Source organism: Meles meles, chromosome 2 (genome assembly GCF_922984935.1).
Source record: "Meles meles chromosome 2, mMelMel3.1 paternal haplotype, whole genome shotgun sequence".
NCBI lineage: Eukaryota > Metazoa > Chordata > Mammalia > Carnivora > Mustelidae > Meles > Meles meles.
In genome coordinates, this window is record NC_060067.1 from 139571536 (window position 1) to 139578539 (window position 7004).

The following is a 7004-nucleotide window of genomic DNA, read 5'->3' on the forward strand; positions in this document are numbered from 1 at the left end:
TGGTAGCTCATCCATCTAGGTTATTCCCCCTTTTTGTTCACCTTTGATTATGCTAGTTTGCAACTCCATTGAGGTTAAAAGTTAACATATAGAAAAATTAAAGCAATGCAAATAATTTTTGTCCAAAGAAACGCACATTGTGTCTGGTAGGATGTCACTGATATTGGCATCAATCATTTTGCCAGTTTTTCACTGTACTGTAAAATTCAACATTTCTACAAGATATTATTTACATGATTACAGACATTTCAATATAGAAATCTCTCAATTTTCAGTCCTCTTGGATCACCTTTCATAATTTTAAATGTCGATATTTGATTAGCAATAATCGCGCCTCGGATAAACCTCATTGGCTACGATACTGCCACTGCGCAAAGCTTAAATGTCGATATTTGAATCAAACATCAGAGATAAATAAAAATTTGAAGATAACTTATATTGCAGATCATATGGCTAGATGGAGAATAACCTTACTCCATATACTCTTTGTTCTTGAAACAGAATAGAGATTAGTTACCTTTATGCACGTTACCATCTACTAAAAAATAAATATGAACATCACTATTACTTTTGCTAAGTGTGTCTACTCTGTATACATGTGAAAGATGAAAACAAGAGCTCCGAAGGGAAACTCAAAATGGGTATTATTCTCTGGGTGGCACAGTCAGTTAAGGATCTCTCTAAGGTCATGCTCTCAGGGGCCTGAGATCAAGTCCTGCGTTCAGCTCCAAGTTCAGCACTGAGTCTGCTTCAGGAGTCTCTCTCTCCCTCTGCCCCTCCACCAACTCGCTTGGGCTCTCTCTCTCTCAAATAAATAAATAGATAAATCTTTAAAAAAATTTATTATTCTCCAACAAGTTCTGCCTTGAATGAAACTTCAGCATATACATTCATTAATAACCAATAGCTAAGAATTCAAACCCCACTTTCTTATAAAAATTGACTCAGGCCAAATCAAACAGGTACCATTTGATTACAAATTCATGGAGAGAAAATAATAAAATAGCAGACCTGACCAAGGCATTTGAGAACTCAATTTCTACATTGTACTGCTTTCCAAAGACACTTATGCTTTCTAACATGTATTAAGGCTTTATTCTTTACATTCCCAGATAATCTTTGTCTGCTTCTTAATATTTCAGTGCCTTAAACTTATCATATGATAAGATGGTATCTTATCATAAGACGATATCTGTGCAATATTCTACACATAAAGAAAATTATATAGAAAGGGACCTTCCATAAGAGAATTTATCTTACTTCTGTATTCAGGTAGGATAACATTTAGTATAAGAACAAAAAAAATCTTAAAAATTTAAGTGAAGAATGTACTAAGGAACCTTATTTTAAATTTGAATATCCAGTAGATAGATGTGCTATGAAATCTAATATTAGAGCATATTACATACGTCTGGTAATATAGTCTATCCTGGTGAAGATAAATTGCACTAGAAACTCAAATATTTTTGTTTGCAAATACAAAAAAATAGAGTCCAAATGTAAAGTAATAACCACAGAAAAATACAATTTTTAACATATAAAAAGTTGATATCCTATATAGACTGATATCCTATATAACTTTAAATAAAAAGAGCAAAAAAACATTTTTGACAATATTTTAGAACTATAGAAAAAAGATTTTTTAAAAGAATATGGCATAAAAGTAAATACACAAATTTACAGAAAAGTAAATATACAGATACACAAACTTGGTGTTTAGTGACAACCTGATTAATTTATTCCCTCAACAAATATTTGTTGTACTTAAAGGCCTGAGGGAGTCAGCAATGAATAAAATAGAATAAAAATACCATAGAGTTTACATTAGGTTAGGGAAAGATAGTGAATAGACAGATACAACTATATATGTATATGTATATATACATGTATATAGTTATGTATATGTATATATGTACATGTATATACATACATATGTATATATACATATATAACATAATTATATAAGTATATATATTTTGTATATTATATACATTTTATATTGTATATATAATTGTACATATAACAGTTTTTATATAAAATGGAAAAAGCTTACAATGGGAGGTGAAGGTCAGTGATATGTTAGAGTTGCTATTTGGAAGAGAGTATGTAGGGACACTTCATGGAAAAAAGATTTGTTTAGCTATTTAAAAGTTGTAAGCCATGTGGATGTCTAAAGAAACACATTGCAGATAAGAGTGCTGTTTGGTGTGTGAATGCAGGAATCTTCCAGAAGACCTTGAGATAGAATACAGGTGGAATGGAAGGAATAAGAAAGTTAAGAAGTGTTGAACTTGAGAAGTAAGGAAGAACTTGATTACTTAAATCCCTATCTGTTATTCAAATCAATTTTATTTGTATAAGATGAGGACATTGCACAGCTTTGTTGTTTTTTAATACACTATTAGTCATATTTGTGCATACATTTTTTAAAAACTCTTGTCATGGAAAGTTTCAAATATCTAAAAAAGAGAATATTCTAATTAACTCCCATGTATTCATCACGTGGCTATAACAATCAATTCAAGACCATTCTTGTGTCATTTTTATCCTTAATTTCTAAATTAGTTATTTTGAAACAAATCTCAGATGTAACATATTTATGACTATTTTAGTCTGCATCTCTAAAATATAAGGACCTATTTTAACTTAATCACAATATTATTCTAACTTTAAAAATCTTTAAAAATAATCACTTAAGGGGCGCCTGGGTGGCTCAGTGGGTTAAAGCCTCTGCCTTTGGCTCAGGTCATGATCCCAGGGTCCTGGGATCAAGCCCCGCATCGGGCTCTCTGCTCAGCAGAGAGCCTGCTTCCTCTCTCTCTCTGCCTGCTTCTCTGCCTACTTGTGATTTCTGTCTGTCAAATAAATAAAATCTTTTAAAAAAATGATATTTAAAACAAAATTTAAAAATAATCACTTAATATCAAATATCTAGTTGGCATTAAAATACTGAATTTTTAAAAATTTTTAACATTGACTTGGATAAGAATCCAAACAAGTTCAACATATTGCATTTTCTGACATATATCTTGGGTTTATAAATACCTAAGTAAAAATACACACACACACACACACACACACACTAATAACATCTTCTTTTGCATTTCTGAATTCTGTCTGAATTCTGGATATGAGACATTATGCAACGTGATGGTTTATAACAGAATAAGAATTACAGAGTCCCTGTTCTCATGGTTGTCTGTCACACTCCCAAAGTCCAGACTGGTAAACAGATTCCTAATCTTTTTATTTCTGGATAGGAAAGTAAAAAACTGAGCAAACTGAATACTTAGTATTAAATGGCACCTGACAAAGTTAGTGTCTTAAACAGTTACTTCAGGGGAAGATTCTTTAGACTGGTGGAAAACTTAATTGAAGCCAGAAAATTCTGTACCCTGACCTAGCAGAATTCTGACAAAATATTTTATTATAACATAAATAAACAACAAAACTTGAGTAGAAAACATGTTGTTATTTTACTACGTTCTCTGTGTCTAAATCAACTCCAGTGATTTGGAACAGAAAGCCACACTAGAGAAGAAAAGCCAAGAAAAAAATCAAACACAGAGATTTCCCCTTCTGTAGGTGTAGATATCAGGGTTCAGGAGGAAGTAGAATCGATCATGTTTGTTGTGTACTTCCAAAGCGATGGCAAAGTAGCTGTAATTTTTAAAATTTTGTTAAGAAAATTAACTTCCATGTTTTAGAATGCTGCATTCTTCAATTATTAAATATCATTCAGTTTTTACAATGCCACTTTTTTTTTCTTAGCAACATGATCTCGTTTTATTTATTTTTTCAGTGTAACAGTATTCATTCTTTTTGCACAACACCCAGTGCTCCATGCAAAACGTGCCCTCCCCATTACCCACCACCTGTTCCCCCAACCTCCCACCCCTGACCCTTCAAAACCCTCAGGTTGCCCCAACCTCCCACCCCTGACCCTTCAAAACCCTCAGGTTGTTTTTTAGAGTACATAGTCTCTTATGGTTCGCCTCCCCTCCCCAATGTCCATAGCCCGCTCCCCCTCTCCCAATCCCACCTCCCCCCAGCAACCCCCAGTTTGTTTTGTGAGATTAAGAGTCATTTATGGTGCAACCACTCTGGAAAACAGCATGGAGGTTCCTCAAAATGTTGAAAATAGAACTACCCTATGACCCAGCAATTGCACTACTGGGTATTTACCCTAAAGATACAAACATAGTGATCTGAAGGGGCACGTGTACCCGAATGTTTATAGCAGCAATGTCTACAATAGCCAGACTATGGAAAGAACCTAGATGTCCATCAACAGATGAATGGATAAAGAAGAGGTGGTATATATACACAATGGAATACTATGCAGCCATCAAAAGAAATGAAATCATGCCATTTGCGACGACGTGGATGGAACTAGAGCGTATCATGCTTAGTGAAATAAGTCAATCGGAGAAAGACAACTATCATATGATCTCCCTGATATGAGGACATGGAGAAGCAACATGGGGGGGGGTAGGGGGATAGGAGAAGAGTAAATGATACAATGCCACTTTTTATCGTGGATATTAAAGTATCTGTTGGATCGGTCTCTCTCAAAGACTGGCCACATCTTAAAGAGGGCAATAGAAATCTGTAAAGTATCAAATAAACTGAACGATGGAATCTTAATAAAGAAATAGAAGAGGACGGAAAAACAAATATATATTTTACCTGTAAGTGGCAAAATTTTGGAATTAATACGATCCTTTACAGATATCAATACATTAGAATGACAAAAAAATACAAAATGTAACAAAAATACATTTGAAGATTTTAAAGTTTTAAAAAAGTCAATTGCATAGGTGGGAGGAGAAAGAGTGCTGATCTAAAACACAACAACAACTAAAAACCTCTTTGTTGCCTCATATCCCCTCCCCTCTGTTCAACTCTGAGTTTAGCTGCAGCTGTGATGGACACTTGCCTGGGAATGAAGACTTTGAAGTGTGATATCCTTAGCCCTCATTTGAGCCTAGTCAGGGAATGTGGGGGAGTTACTTTCTAATAGGTTCCAGGAGAATAGCGCCCCCATGGCTTAGAACAGTAAATCAAACATGTACTTGCAAGGGCTTTTCCTCTTTTTCTATCTTTCTCTGTTGTCATCCCTGCTCTCTGGATCACATTCCAAATCAACCACCTGTGCCCAAGTCCTTGTGTTCTGTTTCCAGAGAAACATACACTAAAGTACTGATTCAAGTTAAAAACATCTGATTTCAATTGAACAGAGGCAACATTAGGACACGCTAAAACAAAATCAAAAGACAAAAGTATATTACTACCCTAATATGTATAGAGTTCAGAATAGGCAGGAATGATAATTTTCTGTAGTTCTGATGCAAAAGAAACACTAAAAAATTACAGAATTTTAAGAGACAAAGACATCCTCAATCCTGTTTTTGAAATCCTCCTTTACTATTTGTTTCACTCACAGGTAAAGTGGATTTAGATAATTTGACCAGAAAATAAAAACACTATTCTCTTGTTTATGGATGATTTCTTGTACTCGCAATGAACTTGAGAAACAATACAATAAAATTATCATTCATGTATTTTCAGAAAGGACAGCTCAATATCAATATTCTGCAATATCCTGTTACTTTTATCATAATTTTCTGATGATCTGCCCCAACTACTCTTCATAATGGGCTGACCTGTATAAACCTTAGCGTGTCCATTGAACTATTACCAATGCAATCCCCCTCAGAACCTTTTTAAAAAATAACTGAGGTCAGATAACTGATAACTCCTATCTGTATTACAGCTAAACCAAGGTATGTACCAGTCTTTCATTGTGATGGAAGAGAAACCTGTTGCTTCAATCAATGCTTTCTCTAAGCTTTTTATCACGTCCAAATTTTCTTCCTACAAAATATTTTCAACTTGCCTATTACTGTAGTGATTCTCTATGAACAGATTCTTTACAAAAATAAAGTTGCAATCTACATTATTTAATTTTTACATTTAGGTCAAGTGTATCTCCAGCCAGCTGGTATCTGTAGATACTCTTTCAATACTCTTCCAATTAATTCTAAAATATCTAGAATTCAGGGTCTAAACACATAACTATGGATTCAAATTATCTAGTTCCTGCAAAACTCACTTAAGGCAAAGGCTTCTGGAGGAATTTGTCTGGAGAATAGGCTAATAAGTGTTTTTCTATCCTCTCACCCTATGTAAATTCTATACAAAATAGATCAAGCTATCAGAAAGACCAAAGGCATTCTGAATTTAGCTCCCTAGAAAAATACATTCAGAGTTTCTGTCTCTTCTTATAAGGAGCTTGAAACCACCACTCCATCCTCACAGCAGGTAAAAAACTGAACAGACTGGAAAATCAACAAGTTTTGGATCCATAAGGGAGGAGAACACACAGAGCAAAAGGCTGCTGCCCCTGAGACTGGGGAAACCAACAAAAGGAGCTGTGCCTTACCAATGTAGCATCAGGAAGCTGCCAGTTCCTGAGTAAGAAAATCTGGACTGTAATTGATAAATTGCTAACAACTCAGTTGAAGAGTCCAGGAGGATCCAGTTATGGGTGGGAGGGTGACACAATATTGTAAGTTTTACCCCCAGGAGCTCAACAACATCTCCACAAAAAAAATATTGCAGAAAAGTCCTCTCCTGCTTCCAGGAGGAAGGGGGGAAAGAAACCATTTGAAAATACATCCCAGCACTCTGTGCTCTTTAAAAAGGTCTACCCTCAGATAAAACTAATTAACCAATTAGAACCAGCTGATCATGAGAAAAGAAATATCTAGCCCTAGTCAGCTCTAGCGTTCCTCATAGGAGATGGGGAATATTCAAAATCAGTCTAATCTAGCCATCCTGTCCCACCTAAGGGAGGAGGAAAAAAAACTCAGAAACACTTGTGGTGTTATAATCTAGAAGCATAGACTGAGACCTAATCCTAGGAGCAGGGAATGCTTCCCCTCCCTCCACACCTCATTACCACATGACTAAAGGTCATTTATAACACTTGCTTTTATCTA

At 34.9% G+C, this 7004-nt stretch overlaps 1 pseudogene; it reads right to left on the reverse strand.

Annotated features, from left to right (window-relative positions):
- Nucleotides 1-218: 218 nt before the first annotated feature.
- On the reverse strand, nucleotides 219-379 carry LOC123937701 (annotated as a pseudogene).
- Between the last annotated feature and the right edge of the window lie 6625 nt (nucleotides 380-7004).